At 50.0% G+C, this 19331-nt stretch overlaps 1 pseudogene; it reads right to left on the reverse strand.

The window, feature by feature from the left end:
• Window positions 1-5156: 5156 nt before the first annotated feature.
• On the reverse strand, window positions 5157-5459 carry LOC142442526 (M-phase phosphoprotein 6 pseudogene; annotated as a pseudogene).
• Between the last annotated feature and the right edge of the window lie 13872 nt (window positions 5460-19331).

Below are 19331 nucleotides of genomic sequence, written 5' to 3' on the forward strand. Positions count from 1 at the left end.
TGCTCCTGGGCCTCCTGCTCCTGGGCCTCCAGGTCCAGCTTCACCTCCTTCCTCTCACCAATTTTCTGGTTCCTCAATGCTGCCTGCTTCTTGGCTTCTGGACCTTGTCATAGGCAGCCCTGGCTGCAGCATCGGTCAGCACCACCAGGGCCTGCGAGAGCTGGTGAACGAGTTAGGCTGTGCGGGGATTATCCATCTGGGTTTTTGTCCGGGTGGCAGGAGGAAGCCTTCTGCCTGGATGCCTTCTTCACCTCTTGGTCTGCTGCCCTTCTCTTGGACCCCTAGCAATCACTGGGATTGGTTACTAAGGGTGTGGGATACTGTATGTATTAGAAAACTGGAGCAGATCTTTGAGTGTAGTGCACTTCTTCCCGAGTAATTATCTGAACCTCAACTTTAGGAACTTTAAATAAATGAGGGTGTTTCTTGGGTGCCCTCAGCAGGATCTTGTAAGGCATCTCCCTCTGGCAATGCTGCAGATGCAGCCCCACCTGGCATTTCAACTTGAACAGTTTGGTGGTTCTATTCAGGTGTGAATTGTTTTACTGATAGTGGATTAATGCCCTCAGCTGGGAGGAGTGGATCCATTGAGTGGGGTGGATCAATGATTTCTAGGGGCCCAGAATCCTGGATCATCAGCCCATATGTTCCCATCCCATACTCTGGGTCCCAATTTTTCTGTTCAATGCCCTTTTATCTCAGACACAGTTCTGTGATTCAGCTCATGTTGTATGAAACTCTGGATTTGGTTTAGGGCAATGTCAGCTCTATGACTAGGGAGAGAAGGTTCTCCTTTGTAGCACAATCAGAAGTTTTTTGGTCTGTTATTCGGCATTTGAGGGGTGCTTTTGAGGTTCTGAGATTATCCCCCTCCTTGATCACATTTTCTACTGTAAGGAGGACCAGCCAACCAGCTTCCCTGAACTTCTCATCCTGACAGTGCTGGACATTCTCAAACACACGGTCACCCAGGGCCTCTCCTCTCAGCAGCATTCATCTGTTGGTGGTGGTGCTGTGGATATTCGCTCTGCTACTTCACACCCTGGATTAGTAAGCGGCAGACGTGGCCATGCCTTTAGGGGTAGAGAGACAGCATTATCAATGCTGTTCAGCCTAATCAGCCTGGAGAGCCAACCTGAGAAGCCCATATTGACCGCATTTCTCTAGAAAACCCAGTCTTAACACAACTAGTAAGAGTGCTCCACATAGCAGCCGTTCACCACAGACAATTCTGGGAGCTGTGTCTGCCGTGCCACACAAACTCAGCTATCAGAAGGCACTCCAGTTAAGGAACACCCCCACACACACACACACTTGATTAGGGTTCTACTTCTTTGAAAGCTTCCGAGGCTCTCAGCAGTCAGGGGATCTGACAGCACCTATCTATCTGTACAGCAGCATGAGTTTTGGTCCAAGCCTAAGAAACACTAAGCCTTGGGTGCAAGGTGTAAGTTCTCCTCTGGAGGAAATGCTCTTTGCCCAGGCTGAGGAAGGCCTGGCCATCGTGTGTAAACCTTCGTTTCCTAGAACTTGCTTGCGAGCTTCTTGCTTCTCAAGTCCAGATAGCATGAAGTCACTGGTATGAGGCCAATAGCATGTGGTCTGTGTGATTTACAGACCGGCCTCCCTAGAGGGTTCAGGAGAGGAGATGGGTCAGTCAGGGTCCGAGGTAGTACCGATGAAGAGCCCAGCTTTCCCCCAGATCCTGGATGCTTCCTCCCCCCAACTACCATGATCCGAATTCTACCTTACAGGGCTGGATAGGGCAGAGGCTGTACACTGGTACATATGAGGGCTGAAGAAACGGAATCTAGGGTGGATGACACCTTCAGGACCAAGGGTGTGAGGGGCGATGCTGGGAGAGTGGAGGGTGAGTGGGTTGGAAAGGGGAAACTGATTACAAGGATCCACATGTGACCACCTCCCTGGGAGAGGGACAGCAGAGAAGGGGGGAAGGGAGACTCCGGATAGGGCAAGATATGACAAAATAACGATGTATAAATTACCAAGGGCATATGATGCAAGGGGCTTAAGTGGAGAGCAAATGCCTTGAGAATGATTGGGGCAGGGAATGTATGGATGTGCTTTACACAATTGATGTATGTATATGTATGGATTGTGATAAGAGTTGCATGAGTCCCTAATAAAATGTAAACAAAGAAGAGAAAAAAAGAAAATGACTAGGGCAAAGAATGTACAGATGTGCTTCATACAATTGATGTATGTATATGTATGGACTGTGATAAGAGTTGTATGAGCCCCTAATTGTTTTTTTAAAAAAAACTGGCCTCCCCCATGCCCTTTGGATGTATGATTGTAGGATCATGAACTCCACGAATGGACACTGCAGTAAAGCCCGTACTCAGTGTTTGGCACGTGTTCCTGGGCCCACCTGGATGGTGCCCTTCCTCCAAAGGTCGTGGGGTTATTGGGCGGGATGATTCTGCCTATTTACATGTCTGAGTAACAGGAGTCTCAGGTTCAGCAGATCTGTCAGCTGCATCTCACAGATGGCTGCAGCTGCTGTTAAGCCTGGCTTACTCCCCCAACCCCTATATATCTACCAGGAAATTTTGGCTGAAAAAAAAAAAAGGCCGGTTTTACCTAATTAGCTGATCCAGATCCCTTTCAACTTCCAACTTATTTCACAAACAGTCTGAATAAGTTTCGAAATCTTCATTTCTAAAGAAGGTAACTCACAACTCACTGGGGTCTAGTAGATGCTGACTCAGAGTGGCCCTAAAAGAAAGGGGAGTTCTGGAATTGGTAAAACAGGAGGCCGCAGCTGTTCTCTCTGAACTGCTAACTTTGCCCACCACATTCTCAAGCGCCTCACATGGTTAGTAGTTTGCAAATCCCCGAAGTTTTGGTGAGCCTTCTTGCCTAGGAAGCAGCTGGTTATTGTGACCACTGTTGGCAGAGCTTCCAAAGGCCCCATGCCCGCTCGGTGGATTCCAACTTCAAAGCGGGCTCTGTGAGGCGGAAGTGTACCGCCAGTGGGTTTCTCCCTCCGTTAGGGGTAATCTCTACTGAAGGAAAAGTGCCTTTTCTCCTCACCCTGCAATGGCTTCTAATAACAGCCTTCTAAGGTCCTTAGGGTACCAGACTCCATTTTGTATCCGCCGCCTTAGGCTAAAGGCTGCAACAACAGGAATGTCCCAAGCTCCTCCCCCTGGGCCTCCCTGGCCTCCCCCATGCAGCTCACCTGGCTAGCTTGCTCCAGTCTGCTGCATTCAGCAGACTTACTAATAAGTGTCTCCTGCTCTTAGCTGCCTTTTTGAAAAGGGCGATCTCCTTCCTCCCACCTCTCGTGTGTTAATGGCTGTGCACAGTTGGTGCAAGGCCCATACTCAAGCCAGATGACTTTACGTTTGTCATGAAGCACTGTGAAGACTGAGCTTGTAAGGGGCCTTTAAAAATGGTGGTCCTTGTAGGAAAACCTGAATTCCCCAGGCAAAGGCACAACATGGGGGAGGGCAGCCGGAAGGGCTGTTACTGGTTGGAAGAACTAGTCTGGTGGGGGAGGGATTTAAGAAGTGTTTAACTCCCAACCAAGGGGGAAGTGACCTAACTGGGCTTTTACTGCGCAGCTGATCGCAGGTAGTTCTGGCTCGGACACTGCTAGAAAAGAGGGACTGCAAAACAGCGTGGGATCTCAAGTGAAACAAGTCTTGGGGTGCTGGGAAACCTATTTTCCACTTCAAGAGGAGTTGGGGTGGGAGAGGAGGGGGTTGCTGTCAGAGGCTGACAGTGCAGCTGCAGCGTTTCAGGTTCCTGTTCTGCTTGAGCTGGCTGCCCAACCTTGCGGTGCTGTGCTCACCTGGTTGCGGAGTTGACCGGTGTTAGCATGCTTCTGTTGGCTACTTGTATGCCCTGGGACACAAGGGGGTGCTCCAAAAGTTTGAGGGGTCCTTGAGACCAGTGCAAGTAACCTGTGAAAGGGGTGGCAGACTGTTGGCTACTGGCCTTTATTCAGCAGTAAACACTGGGATGCATGGCCTGCATAGGCTTCCTGAACTCTGATAGCCAGAAGTTATGTGGCAAATACTAACTGGCACAAGGGATGTGGGGCAGAGAAAGCAGTCTTCCCCTGAACAAACCAAATCAGACTCAGCGGTCCTTGAGTCTGGTATAAATCAGACCTTGTGTGTTTCAAAATCCATTTTAGGACAATGGAAATAAACATACTGGGGTCTCAATGCTGATTTAGAGGGAGGGAGAGACTCTTATAGCAGAGTGGAACTAACTGCCTGTGTTTCCACAACTGTTGAACAGGAGTAGAACCTCTCCCACCCCCACCCCCCTGGTATGTCTTAAATGCAGAGGGGTTAAGTTTCAGGCCTTGTGGATGATGCTCAATGGGTAATCACCATGGCACCAAAGAGGGGCTCCCATATGAGTAATGGAAGCCTTTGTTGCCTCTGGGAGGGGTGCGTGGTGTGGGCACTGACAGGTTTGAACGGCCTCCTAGTAGTTAGCCCAATACATGACCCACTACCCCACCGAGGCTTCTTTGGTTCAGAAAGTGCAGCAGCAAGTGTCAAATGGATGAAGTGGGCCTGCAGCAGAGGGGGGGGGGGGTAGTGCTCTTGCGGTGTTGACTTTCAGGGGTTACATTGGTAGTCCTTGGCTTCGCTCGAGAAAGAAACACTCTGAAACCTGGATTGTGATCCAAGTGAGTTTTAAACAGTAAGATTAATTTATTGAAAGAAAGGGTTATTAGAGCTCTTTTTTAATTTTTAAATCCAAGGTCACAAACATCTTCATGAAAACGATATGTACATTTGAAGCTAGACAGTGTAAAACCCCTTCTTGACAAACCCCATTAGGGCAAAAAGATGTATAACATTCACCACACATCTGTTTTGGGAATAGCATTGTCCAAGTGTGTACTTGGAAATACACACCAGAGTTTCCAAAGATGACACCGCAAGAAGCTGAGCTTCCCCAAAAGGCTGCTCTTCCTGAGGCACCTCTGCAGGCAGCCACTTCAATCTTGGGGTTTAAGAACATCTTTGTTTTCGTTTCATGTTCCCATTTTCATCATCTTTGTAATTGGCCCGGTCTCTCTTCTTGGCGAACTTCTTTCCGATAGTCCCCACCAGGTTTTCGTATCTTCCAGCCATGTCTTCATCTGGCACATCGACCTCCATGATTTAATCTTCAACTTCTTGGGTTCTGCTCTTGGAGTTCATCTGCAGCATTAGTTTCTCAACTTCAGGATTAAATCCTCCGAAGGACATTCTTCCATAGAGAAGGTCCTCGCATTGCAAAAAACTCTGCTCTTCGACTAAGAGGCTCTCTTTCTCTTTAAGCTCCGGCAGATCCAGGTACCAGTGCTCCTCACTGATCTTTTCCTCCTCTTGCAGCTGCTTCTTGGTTTCCCGGTCTAGGCCTCTCTGCATGAACTTCATGCGCAGCAGATTCTGGGATAACTTGGGCTTGTGCTCGGCCGCCATGTTGCTTCTCCCAGCCACAAGGGTTAGCTCTCCAAGTGAGTTCTATGAAGGTTAGAAGCTTCAGGTTTACACAGGCACCTTCAGGACCCCTTACTCCCTGTACAGCCTGCCTAGAAGCTGCTCAGAAGGAATCCTGCCTTTTCAATTCCTCGGGAGGGCGTGGTAGATGAGCCTGGTTGACCCCATTGGCTGAATTAAATTCATCTGACCCAGATGGGCCAATCCAGGTGCAAAGCCCACCTAGATGTACCACACCTTCCTAGCTGGGAGTTTGATGATCTCCAGCCTTAAGCAGCTTCCAACTTCCTGTAATTGGGGGGAGGGGTGGCTTTGGCATGTAGAGGGACAATCCCTAATTCTGCCTCCAGCTACCTAACACAACCCTGTACTTGATGGTATCACAGGGTCACACAGGTCGCAAGCAAAGGCAAACCTGGGGCTGATCCAATCTAGTGGATTCTGACTCCCAGCAATCTTATAGGACAGTGAGATCTGCCCCTGTGGACTTCTGAAACCATTACTCTTTCACAGTAAAGGCCTCATCTTTGTTATCTGAGGAGGGGCTTGGTCATTTTGAACTTAAATGCAGCTACGGGTCTGGCTTGCTGCTGATCTTCAAAATCAGCCTTCCAGTATAGTTCTGGGGTGCAGCCACTTGGTGGCTCCAGTTACCTGTTGGATTTTGCACATGGATCACTATTGAAACCCCTATGGGTGGTGTAGCACCGAAGTTAAAACACCCCATGAAGACTCCTGGGAAGTGTGAAGATACTTGGTCAATTTGGGAGTCCCCAGACCAGGGAAAATGTTTGCAAATGAGCTATCAGACAGGAAACTTGTTTCTGTAATCTACAGGAAACTTCAACTCCACAAGGGCAAATAGTGCAGTTACAACAAGTGGGCAGGCCTAAATGCATCTCCATTGCGATGTGTCTCTAACGTGAACCAGAGACAATGAGGAAAGATCAGAGTAGATGCCAACTCACAGCAAGACTATAGGACAGGATGGGATTTGCCCGTTTTATTAAAGCAGTAAATTCAAATGCAGCCCAGGTGTCAGGAGTTGAAAAGGACTTTTGCAGCTTAGATACGATGCACTTCTGTTCCAGGGAAGCGGGCGTCCTGCCGTCCCCTCCACGGTTGATAAAAAAGGAGGGGCTTTCTCTGGGGGAGGAAAGGTTGTAGATGGTCAACTGTGGTCAGTTCTGTTTATCCTTGTCCTTGAATCTCCTACATCCGTTTTCAAATTTGTCTGGCTGTGGTTTGCTCTGAGTCAGCATGTCTACAATGCTTCAGGGTTCTCTGGTGTCCTGTCTTGCCTTGGAATTTCCACTGAGGGCCAGCCTGCTCAAGGTGCAAGTGTTCACCAGGCTAGTGCTGAGTCCTTTTGTCTTCCTTGGCCAGGGCAGAAGCCAGTGTTCTGTCCCTGTCGTGACATAGCCCTACTGCTGGGTACTTGCTGTCATAAAACATCACTAAAAAGATGTTAGTAACGGTCACGCAGCGTGTGGCTGCCGTCTTAGGGGCTTGTCAGTAAGCAGCCATCTGTCGGCCATATCCCCACGGAAGCACACCAGACTGATCCAAGGACTGGGAAGTATAAATCTGGAGGAGAGGAGGGAGCACCATGAGATACAGGTGCCACTGAGTCGTTCCTGGTCTATGGGCCCAACTGAAGAAAGGCACTGTGATCCTGTGTCATGCTCAGAATTGTTCCTGTGCTCGAGCTCATTGTGGCAGCTGTAGTGTCTGCTCCAACTAGTTGGAGGGCCTTCCTCTGCTGCCCCTCTACCAAGCATGATGCCCGCCTCCAGGGACCGCTCTCTCATCACATGTCCCAAAAGTATGTATGTCTGGACATCCTTCGCTCCTCCAGGCAGCACTAAGTTGCTCCTTGAATGTAGAAATAAGCTCTAGGTGGGAGCAGGATGCCCTCTTCCCCGGCAGCTGGCAGCCTTCCCCTGGCTGACCCTGAGCCTTAGCAGGACCCTGAAAGGACGTTTAGATGGGCGACTGAAGGTTTATTGTCCATTTCACAAGCAATGTAGGGACGGGCTTCCTTGCACAACCTTTTGAATTCGGTGGCTTGAAAACATGGTCTAATGCTCTTTGGAAATCTGTCTAGGAAGCAGACATGGGGGTGGTTCAGGGTGAACCACCTGTTTGTTCAGCTGGGCTGGATGTTGGAGCACTGGGAGAAGTGTCTCCCTCTAGACATCACCTGTGCCCTTGTCCTGCCCTTGTTGGTGGGGAGGGTGTTCGTTGCACCCCAATTTCCTTCCCAGCCCTAGAGGGTGGTGTGCTCTCTGCCTTCACGTCCCGAGTGACAAGCAGCTGTGCGGCTCGTCCCCAGCTAGCTGAGCCCCTTAACCTCTAGAAGGATTTCCTCTCCCCAGGCCCACGCCTGGTTGGACACTTCCACGCCCTCCGTGCAGATTTTTTCTGGTGCTCCAGTGACTGCTACCTCTCGGTGCCCCGTTCAGCACTGTCTTCCTGAATCCTATTCCTGCCTGCTTCCCTGAGCAATCCCTGCACCTGGACAACCCCGATTTGCTTCCTAACTTGGTTCCCTGCTTCCCCTCAGGGAGATGGAATGTAAATACAGTCTGAGTTGGTCCTGCTCAGAGTAGGTCTGAGTTCTCTATGTAGGCACGTTCATCTCCCAGTCCCAGTCTGGAGCTGGCCCCCGGTAACTGACACTGATGGTATTGAATGACATTGCTCCCCCTGGGCTTGGGCTATGCTGGAAGAGTTGGTGGGTCACCCACCACTCAGGTTTTCCTGGTTTCAGTGTAGCATGCCTGCCGCTGCTTCCCCTGGGCTGCCAATGGTTTGCTAGATCCTTCAAGGGAACAAGGGACATAATAAAACATGACCCATACCTGAATAAGCATTGAATAAAACATGCTTTTATACAACAAATATAAAACACACAAAAATGGAAAAACCGTGGGCACAGGGGTAGGCTCTTAACGGTGGGATTGAAAGACTATAACTGCAACAATTGCTGTGCTGGATGGAGAAGCCAAGCTTTAAAGAAAAGCTGGCACCAATGAACAATACAGCTTTTCTCCTGTTTCTTAAATGCTTCCTACCCCCCCCCCCCAAACTACCATGATCCGAATTCTACCTTGCAAGTCTGGATGGAGCAGAGAATGTACACTGGTATAGATAGGAGCACAGGGAATCCAGGGCAGATGATCCCTTCAGGACCAGGGTTGTGAGGGGTGATACTGGGAGGGTAGAGGGTGAGTGGGTTGGAAAGAGGGAACTGATTACAAGGATCTACATGTGATCTCCTCCCTGGGGGGATGGACAACAGAAAAAGGGTGGGGAATGGGCTGCTCTGGGCTGTGGTGGAACCTGCAGGGTTGAACCAGCAAGGGACTGCTTTGCTCTCTGCCCAAGGGTGGTGCTGGGGTGGAGGAAGTCTGGCGACTCTGCCCCGAGGACTAGTCTACTGGGTCACAGCACAGAACATACGGCTGGCAGCGAGGCTTGCGTGGTTCTGTGCACAGGGCCATCCATGGTGTGTCCCGCCTGTCAGGAGCCCTCCATCCTGTAGCTGAGACTCAAGCGTGTCTGCTGATGTGTGCTTACGTGACCATCTGAAACTCCCTGGATGGACCGAACCAAGCTCAGGGCAGAAAAGACACTGATGGTTGTGCATGCCTCGCCTATCTGCCGCTGTTTTGGCAGATAACAGTAGTTTTTTAAAAACAAGGTTGTGGGAGATTCACAGTACTCCCATGGACTCAGCAGCTGAGTGGTTTTCCTTCCTGGGTGAGGTCTCCCTGTAAAGCTTGCAGTGCACACTGGCAGACCGTCTCCAGTGCCTAAAACACAGATGTTAATTTATCAGCATTCCGGAAGTAGGTCAACTGCTACAGGATCACAGACAGATTTCCTGGGAAACCGTGTGGGCATATATTTGTCTTCAGAATGGCAGTGGTTGTTGACCAGCCGTGTTGGAAAGTGCAATTGTAAGGGGCAGAAAGGGTAAAGTCACACGGAATTGGTTTGTGCCTCTACACACAAAGCCACGCTTGCCTCTAGAGATTGCCTCAGGCCTGGGCCAGGGTCCACTACCTGCCAAATGATAGGGCATTGTCTAGACGCTCCCTGGGTGCCTTCCTGACAAGCTGATCACTGCAGGGTAACTGGGATGGCCTTTCCAAGTGGTCTCCAGGTTCACGTGGGCAGATGACTAGATGGATCTCCCATCAAGCTCCTGAGGGCGGACAAGGAAGAGCCTCTCTGAGGAAGGCATTTCATCCCATCAAAGGGGATTCTCAGCAGGACCAGAGGGCAGCCCTGCTCATCTAACTGCTGGGGGCCTGGCTCTGATGGGAAGGAAGCAGGGCAGGGGCTGGGTGCCCAACACGTGAACAGTCCTCAGGAGGAGCTTTGTGATTTTGGGAAATGATACAGCTAAGGTCACAGGGGCTCCTCGTCCCATGTCAGGATGTGAGTGAGTGGATTTTCCAGTGGGGCTTACAGATCGTTCATAAGGCACCCACATCATACGGCTAACACATTACACAGTCAACAGTTAATGTCATAAGCAAGTGACATCATAAACAATGAGGTGTGCGTTAGCATCTTGACCAAGTGCTAGTTGGCATCAGACATCCCTGAAACCTCCTGAGGGGTTTGCTGCATTTTATGGGTGGGGTCTGGGCCCTCCCCAGGGGTTTGCTGCATTTAATTAGTGGGTTGGCTGTAGAACCTGGTTGATCTTGCCTACAGATAAGCTCCAGGCACAGGGAATCGCCAGACGCACAAATGATTCATCTTACATGGTAGCTCCTGGATGGAGGGTCTTTGGAGGCTCTGTGTCCAGTCATGAGAACATATATTATTTCGCATCTGTGTGGGTGTTCGCCCACCAGAGCCGGCTTTCTAGACCAGGAATTAGGATCATAGAGTACTTAGCTGCATTAGGTCTCATCCAGTCCCTCCATGAGAACCAGGGACGTTGTCTTTAGATTTCAAAGTTTCTCTTTGAAAAACAAGTGGTCTCTTTTATAACTGTCTAGCTTGGGAGGAGGGGTCTGGGGCTGCTCCGTGTACTGAAATGCATTACCCTCCCTCCCCCCCGCCAAGAATTTGCTGCCTACAGAAAGAATTGCTTCTGCTCAGTCAGGGGAAGGCCTTGCCTAGGATCTGCTGCAATTGATACTGGATGTGCCTGTATGTAAGCTCACTAAGACAGTGGTCGTTGGTTATCCACAGGGGCAAGGTCAGCTTTGGAGCAATCTGTGAACACTACATTTGAGTGGAGACGTTGACCTTGTGCCGCAGTTTTCTCGAGAACATGCACACGTCCTGGAGGTGTGCCTGACTCCCTTTAAGGGAGGGCAGCCTCTGCGACACCCCAAGTATCCTGTGGATCAGTTGCAGTGCCCCCTGGGCGGAGGAATGATGACTGGCTGTGAGTGTACTAACTACTCACCCCACTTTGGGCACGGACACAGGAGTTCATGGTCTGGGGGCCCGCCCTGCATGATTGACTCTGGCGATGTCTGCTGTGCTTTCTTGAGGTGTCATGACAGCTGTTTGGAACCAAGACCCCCACCCCGTCACCCTGTTTTGTTCATAGGCAAGAAGGGAGTCTAAACGGTGCAGCACCCCGAGGTTTGGGTAGCCTCATACTCCCTTGAGTGAACTTGAAAACTCGGGTAGCATGGTTGTGACAAGGTTGCCGGCGAGTCCTCTTCTGAGAGCCGAGTTCCAAATGGGCTAGGAGGCCATGTAGGATCTGAGGGGCAGAAACTGGGGGATCTACTGCAGGGGAGTGTTCCTGAGCTGGGCGGGGGCGCTGCTGAGGGGACTGAAAACAGCTGATTCCTTGGGGTCTCTGGAAGTAAGAGCTTCAAGACCTCATCTGAGGATCTTAGGGTGACCCGGGCAGCCATTGACCCTTCTTCCCCTGGTTGGGTGGAGTGCATGTTAATCTTCCCATGACCTTGTGGGGGTTGGGGTGGGCTGTGCATGTTTGCCATAAAATATCTTGGGTGTTTCCCGTAATTCCACGTGGGCATTTCTAGGAGTCCTGAGCAGAAGGAGAAAGCCCAGTCCACACTCAGGAGGAGATACACTGGCTTGCAGGCTGGCAGCATTTGCAAGCAGTTGATGCATCAGGGAAGTGAAGCAGATGGGATGGGAGACAGCCCCTTCCCCAGTGAGTGCAGGAGAAAGTGGAGAGTGAGCCTGAGACCCGGTTTCCTCTCGGTCCCCCTAGTTTGACAGCCGTTGGAGACCATGGTCTTGGGGCTCCCATGGTAGGAAGTGCCCTTCCCTTGTTTCTGCCTTCTTCACGTTGAGCTGTCCTGACGGCTCCTACCCTGATGCCCGTGAAGTCTTAAAGCCATAGGTGTGCAGGCTCAAGAGAATCGAAACTAGAAACCCACTCTAGAGGCAGAGAATGGTGTACAGGGTGCGCAATGCTGGCGAAGTCTCCACCTAGTCATTTTAGGGGGGAAGTGGCACCTATCTACTCTTCTGGCAATCATTTCAAGGGGAAGAAACTGACTCGAACTTGGAGGGAAGGTGCTTTGCAAGAGGGGGGGAATATGGTGAAGCAGGTGTGCATGACTTGTCTTCAAAAGACCTGGAGGTTGTTGACAGGGCCTGCCGTGGGAAAGAGGGCACCGTTACTATGGGATGTCACACGCATGTAAGCTGTGTAGCCGGTTCTTCCTGCTTGAGTCCCCTGTTGGGCTGTTGCTCATTCTCTAGGCTACCTCGAGTCATGGGGCCTCGATCTCTGTGTTGCCATCATGGTTGATGCGCGCCACTTGCTCCCTGCCATGATGGCTTCCACTAACTCTTGGGTGCCTTGCTTATAAACCCACCCTAGTCCTGCTCTCAAATGACACACCTGCTAGTCACTGACATGACTTTTGAGGGGACATCCTCAAACCTCCCGTCCTGGCAGGTAGCCACTTGGGGTGACCATAGCCATAGCACCCCCTGACTCCCACTAGGGCTGTGTCTCATTAACCTTGGTCTGTGACCACCCTAGACTTGCCTCACTCACGTCTCCCTAGTAAACTCCTTTCCTGCAACTCTGAAGTTGGTTCACAGACACGAAGGTGGAGGCGGGAGGTGTGGCCTAGAGACTCCCAGCAGGGTGCCTGTGTCCCTCAGGACTTCTTGCCCAGATTCCCAGAAGCTTGGCTTCTGCATTGAAGGGAGGCTCTGCTGTTTCGGGGGGAGAGCCTCTAGAACGCACACACGGAAGCCAATGGCAGTGGAGTGAGAATTCACCTCAATGCCACTGGTGTGCATCTGGGTGCTCTCGGCAGCCACACACAGATGGGCCCAGACAGGGTGAGCACAATGCCCACGAGGTCAGGATTTTCTGTTAAGGGTACCGGAGAGTTGCTTTTGCTCGAGCAACCCCTGTGTACACAAAGACAAAAACCACCCACTGAGATCTGTCCTGTGCCATCCACACAATTGTCCTTAGGCTTGAGCCCATGGTTGTAGCCACTGTCCATCCATCCTTGTTTGGAAGGTTTTCCTCTCGTCCTTTACTCCTCTACTGAGCACGATGTCCCACCGCGACTGGTCTCCTGGCATGACCAAAGCACATGTGAACCTAGTCTTGGGCATCCTTGCCTCGAAAGAGTTCTCTCTGGCTGTACTTCTTTCAAGAAAGAGGTTTGTCCTTTGGCATCTGTGTGCTTTTGAGAATCTTTGCAGGCACCGTGATTGAAATGCATTAAAGCTTCATCGCTCTTAATGTCCAACTCTCCACGTGCATTAGAGCGGATTGAAAACACTGTACCCTGGCTGCGGTCAGGCACACCTCAGTCCTTGAAGTTTATTTGATTTTTAAATCTAGAGAGGTCTTGTGCAGCAGACGGTCAATGTCAGCAGCTCTTTAGATCATCAGCCGTGGGTTCTCAATAGTGCACCAGTTTGATCAGAACGGCTTGTCATGGACTCCCCCATGCTAGTTGTAAGTGGACCATGTACTGGGCAGTCAGGCTGCACATGTTCGATTTTTTTACGGCAAGTCCATGGATATCAGGATGGGAATCCTTAGGAGGGAGGGGGTGGGCTGGGAAGGGGCTGGAACTCAGATTTGTTGGCATGCTGGCCTGACTTAGGCCTCCCATCCAGTCCTTTCAGAAGAATGCCTAATACCTGGGGTGCCCTTTCTGCAGAAAGAATGTCCTCAGTGTTTCAGAAGGTTGAATTTGAGTTTCACACAGCCTTGGTTGTTGCCTGCAAATGATTTGGGGAGATGTGTTCTATTCAGAACTTTTTCTAGTCCTCATGCCCCACTAAGTGATGGTCCACATGGGTTGGATGCCAGCTCAGTGTTCCAGGTGACGGTTTGGCTGCAGGCTGTGATGTCTCACATGCAGCTTGAAAGGCACAAGAAAGCGGTAGTGCAGGTAGGAAGGGTGGGGCCAGTTGTCCCTGGACAGACTTCTTGACACCATCAGAAATCTGGTTCTCAGACACTTGACAGTGGGTACCATGGTCAGCAGTAGCAGTAGGACTTCTGGCCAGCCCAGAGTCCATCTGGGTGACTTCTAGCAGAACATGGAAGTCCAGTCCCCAAGGTGGCCTCCCCACTGGGCACACCGGTCAAGGAGGAAAGTGTGGCCATGTGTCTCTGGGCGTGGAGAAGCTGTGGTGTATGCTATACCTTCTAGAATCCTCTTTGGTGTTTGAGGTCGTGGCCTGCTGTGTGGGTGTTGTACATGCGACATGGGCAGTTAGGACTTTGTATCACAGCAACTTGCTGGTTGCTGTTGTATGTGGGGGGCGGAAGGGAGAATGGGTTCCCCCTCTCCTGGCTCTGGCCTCACGCAATGACCTTGTCTGAGACAGGCACGTGTGAGCCACAAGGCTATGATGGCCTAACCTTTGCAGGCAGTAAATGCAGCCATAGCTTAAGGGACTGTGTTCTTGGGAAGAATCCTGATTTGGAGAGCTTTCATTTAAATTGCTCCTTGCTCTAGATATCACTTCAAATCTAGTTAGAAGGTCTGAGGACAATCACTCTGCAATTTGGTGATTAGAAATGGTCATTGTGGTGTGAAGATGGCTTCTCAAGGTGTCGGGAGCTCTTTCCCTGGTCTCCCCATTAACATGTAACACCCTGGCTCCTTTTTGCCTTGGTGATGGCTACCCTGTCTGAGAATGCCCCTGGGGGAGGTTTGTAGAGGAGGAGAGGAGGGGTCTGTTAATTTCCTGCCATCAGGTTGGTCCACCTGGGATGAATCCATTCACTGATGGACTCTGGGCTCTGAAAGCTTTCCCTGAGAGCAGGGTGGGGATCAAAGTGTGGAAGAGGGGGGGCTGTTTTCCTTCTGAACCACCAGAAGTCCAGTTTCCCCAGAGGGGATGAGGATGGAGTGGGTGCCCTGGCCAACAGGAAGGATGCTGCTCTGGGCAGCGCCAGGCCCCTGGCATGCTGTGGAAGCAGAATCTGAAATCCTCCGGTGACCAGGGCGTCCCTTGCTGATTGGGCCAAGTCCAGAAAGAGCATGAGGCCAGAGGCTTTATCTTGTGGTATGAGAAGCGGGTGTGGTTTCTACGCTGAGGCGTGAGCTTACTTAAGGCTGTGCTTGGTGAGGTGATGGATTCTCTTCTGCAGTCATGTCAGGGGCGTATGGGGTGTTAGGTACCGTAGCAGGAAAACAGCTGTCAGTGTCCTGTTTAGAAGGTGCTTGCTGGTTTAGTTAGGCTGGGTGTGTGGGTCGTATCATGTTAGGATGAGTTATGTAGGGGGGACGAACCAGGACAAAAAAATGTCTAGAAAGAGAAGTTTAGAGCAAGGTAACTCCTTTGGAGAGTGACCCACGCAGCTGTGTTCCAGTTCTGCTGGTCAGATGCTGGGTTGAAGGCCTTTCCAGCTCAGAGGGCGGCCTGCCTGACGAGTGAAGAAGGGGAAGGACAGGGCTCATGGCAATAGACAAGAGGCCCCACTACCAGCAAGGAAGCCACACACACTCTAGCATTCGCTTACCTACCTCTACCCCCGTCCTGAAGGGGCACTGCAGGCTGTGATTCTAGGTGGGCCTGGCATCTTCAAAGAGGCTTTACTGCCAACCCCCAAGTCCCATTCACACCAACCTGACTGCCCACACAGCCCTGCTACCTTGGCCAGCAATCTTGTGCTACAGGGACAGCACACGAGCTCAAGTGGCCTCTCACCACCTCTCCCCTATCCTGGCAGTGAGTCACGGATGCAACGGGCCTTAGTGGTGCTCTTCCCAATTTGGAGATAACTAATCTTTCTAGAGGATTAATTCAGGACAAAGTCTATGATAGCTCATATTCTACAGATCTTTCTCAGATTGAACCATAAACGTGTTCCCATGTTTAGTGGCTGTCGCATCAGTGTCTACATTCCATCTCTCCATGGAATCCAGGCTGGCTCCAAAAGGGAGTGTGCGCACTTGAGGAAAGCCTCCTGGGATTTTGGAGCAAGCAGCCCAAGGGCTGCGGATCCAGGGAGAGTTAGAAGGAAAGAGCTCATGATACAATGACCGGATTCCCTTCACAGCTGTGCAGAAATAGGGGTTGAGACGTGGTGGATGACACCCACTTGTGTCCCATACCACTCAGGACTAATGTCCCCTTGACGGGGCCAGGTCAAGTGCAGTGATTACTGTTGCTGAATTGAGCAATCCCTTTCTGGTCTGAGGCGCATAAACCACTCCCCCACCCCCACCCCCATGTGACTGAGGCATTATGCCTCCTTACTTGGAAATGGATTATTTGCACTGGCTTACTCCCTAGTGGCTGAAGTTTGCTGGACCTGCCTCGAGTGTCGGCTGGTCTGTCAGCAGTTGAACATGTTCTAAGGGCAGGACATTCCAGGTGCGTGTTCACTTTGCAGGAGGCTTGCTTGGGAGGGAAAGTGGGAAACGGGCTGATGTTTTGGCACTTGTAGGAATCAGTTTGTCCCCAACAGGCTGAGAGGAGCGCTCTCACATGGCCTTCAAAGGAAAAGTGGCTTCTTGGGCATGCTGAGCTGCACGTGGTAGGGATGGGAGCAGGCAGGACCTTAAACACAACTGTCCAGTCCACCAATCATCCTCCCTCTGGAGCTGGGTGTGAGTGAAAGACATGCCCCATGGGTGCTCCTGGGTCCGGGAAATGGCAGATTGCTCCTACCCTACAGGGCTTAACCCTTCCGATGTCTGTAGGTGGTGAGTCCAAGGGAGTGGCCCTATTTTGTGTGTTTGTCCTCATGAGCGTTTCTAGAGAAAGTGTTGATCTTCATTCCCCGAGGATACTGATTCTAGATCTTAAAAACATTTCTGAAGATGGGAGTACTCGACGCTTGTTTCTTTAAAGGGGGTCTTGCTCTCCCATGCACTGTGTTGACAGAGTGTTCGCTGTGACTCCTGTCAATCAACAGAAGGCCTTTCTTGAGAAGTAGACTTGGACAACTCACTGTTAAATGCCCTTTGAGGGTGCTGCAGGGTCAGGGGTGCTGTGCCTTTCCTGGTGCTGTCAGGGCCAAATGGCTCTGTGCAAGTCGGAGGCAGCTCTCAAAGCCAAACTTGCTGCCGTCGATCCTGACATGTGATGAGAGTTAAAGACCCTGTAGTAGAATTTGCTCCGCTGCGGGTTTTCGAAGCTGTAACGCTACCGGAGTAGAATGTCTGCCTCCAGCACCCACGTCAAGGCACATAGGAGCCTCTGTGGGTCTGGCTGCTCTTGGGATGAGGCCTTCACTATGGGGAGGTTTGGGGGACTTCGTTCTCCAGCCCAGTTCACCTACTGGCAGTGGATTTCCACCCCACCAGGTGGGACGATCCGTGCTGTGTGACACTTGGGATGGAAAGTTGATGTGTGGGAAGTTTATAATCAAGACGCCTGCCTAGGACACCCTAGGACACACTGATCCCTCATTTTGGATGAGATTTATATTAATCTGACATGTTTCACTGCCATAATTCCATACTTAATGTCTCTCAGTTGGAAAATAGACAAATGTCCCTATTTCCATCGCCTCCTGAGAAACAAATTACCCACCCCTTGTTGGAACTAGAAAGCAAGGCTGAGAGTCCTTGCCTGTGGGTATTCGAGACTTAAGTGTGTTACTGGACTAGAAATCCTAGAACTCTTCTAAAAACTACTGGTGGTTCAGAACTGCCGACCATGTGGCTCACAGCCCACCTTGTAATCACTAAACACTAGGCCGCCTAACCCTAGAAGCTTAGGACAGGTCATGTACTAGGAAATAGCTCAGGAAATCCTGAGGGGAGGTGATTGGGTCCTGGAGAGGTCCCAGGGACAACGATGCTGACTTGAGACCTCCACCCACAGGGCATCTTAGAGCATCGTCCCTCCTAGGGAGACAGGGGTTTTGCCTTGACTCACTTTGAAGTATCATAGATTGCAAAACAAGCAAACAACAAAATCAATCTGTCTTGGAATAAGTGCAGCCAAAGTGTTGCTTAGTGGCAAAGATGGAGAGACTTGGTCTCATTTACAGGAGATAGGTTTTCTGGGAAATCGGTCTCTAGAGAAGGACATCATACTTAGTAAAGGGCCAGTGAAAAATAGGAAGTTCCTCAAAAACTTGGATTGACACCGTGGCTGTAACAATGGGCTTAAACATGACAGCTGTGAGGATGGTACAGGACCAGGATCTATTTTATTTTGTTTACATAAGATCTCCATAAGGCCCAACAACTTGAGGGAAACAATAAGAACAAACAGGCAGCCATTCCACAGGATGGGATCACATAGAATGCCCTCATCACCGCTGTAAGATCATCTTCGAGCAGATAACTCTTGGAAAGGAAGGCTGGGGGCATGGTCTAAGCCCAGTCTATTCAGACATTCCTTCTTACAAAGCCATGGAGAGTTTTTTGCTCATAGTGGATCCTGTCTCTGCTTTGGCCTCAGCTCATCACACAACACAAGGCCCTGCCTTATTTTGGCCCTTAATTGGGTTCATCTTTTTCATCCATCTGCTGTTTGACTTGCTGATCTTGGGTATTTTATTCTGTACCTCTGTTCATCACGAGAAGTTTCCAGCCTGAAGTTTTACTCAGACTTGGAACAGACCTGGCTCCATAACCACCAACTGAACAGGTAAGGGAGGTGACAAGAAAGGGATGAACATGTTTCTGAAGAGCTAAGGAGGGACCCCTGTCTTTGTCTCTCAGGGTGTTGTACTGTGAGAGCTTGGTAAACTGGAGGAGCAGTGATACAGAGAAAGGCCCTCAAATACTGAGATTGATGCCGTGTCTAGACCAATGGTCTCGAGGATAGGGAAAATATCTAGGCTGCCATAGGACCAGGTCATGTTTCCCTCTGTTTACATACGGTACGAATGGATAAAAAAAATGACCCTATGTACAAATGTGCTTTCTACAATCAATGGATGTATACATTGTGATAAGAGTTTCAGGAGCCCCCAGTAAAATGATTTTAAAAAAAGAAAAAGTAAATGTTTAGAAAATGATGGCAACATATGTACAAATATGCTTGGTACAATTGATGTATGGAATGTTTTGAGCTATAAGTGCACCCAATGAAATGTTTTTAATATAAAAAAAATCCTATGGTCCCTTTTTTATTTGTTAGAATTATTGAATATATAATAAGTTTCATTTATATGGAAGCTAAGCTCATTCTTTCCTTGATGCATACTTTGCACACTTGGTCTTTCCTGGCAAATTCTTACCAGTTTAATTCTTGAATAATATTCAGTATTTGCATTACTGTGTTCTTTGATCTCTTGTCTGCTGCTTCCCTGAGCATTGATTGTAGAAGGAAGCAAGATGAATTTCTTGACAACTTCCATCTTTTCTCTGATTATCATGATGTTATCCATTGGTCCAGTTGTGAAGATTTTTGTTTGCAGCATAATTTATTCTG

This window comes from Tenrec ecaudatus, chromosome 3 (assembly GCF_050624435.1).
Source record: "Tenrec ecaudatus isolate mTenEca1 chromosome 3, mTenEca1.hap1, whole genome shotgun sequence".
Classification (NCBI taxonomy): domain Eukaryota; kingdom Metazoa; phylum Chordata; class Mammalia; order Afrosoricida; family Tenrecidae; genus Tenrec; species Tenrec ecaudatus.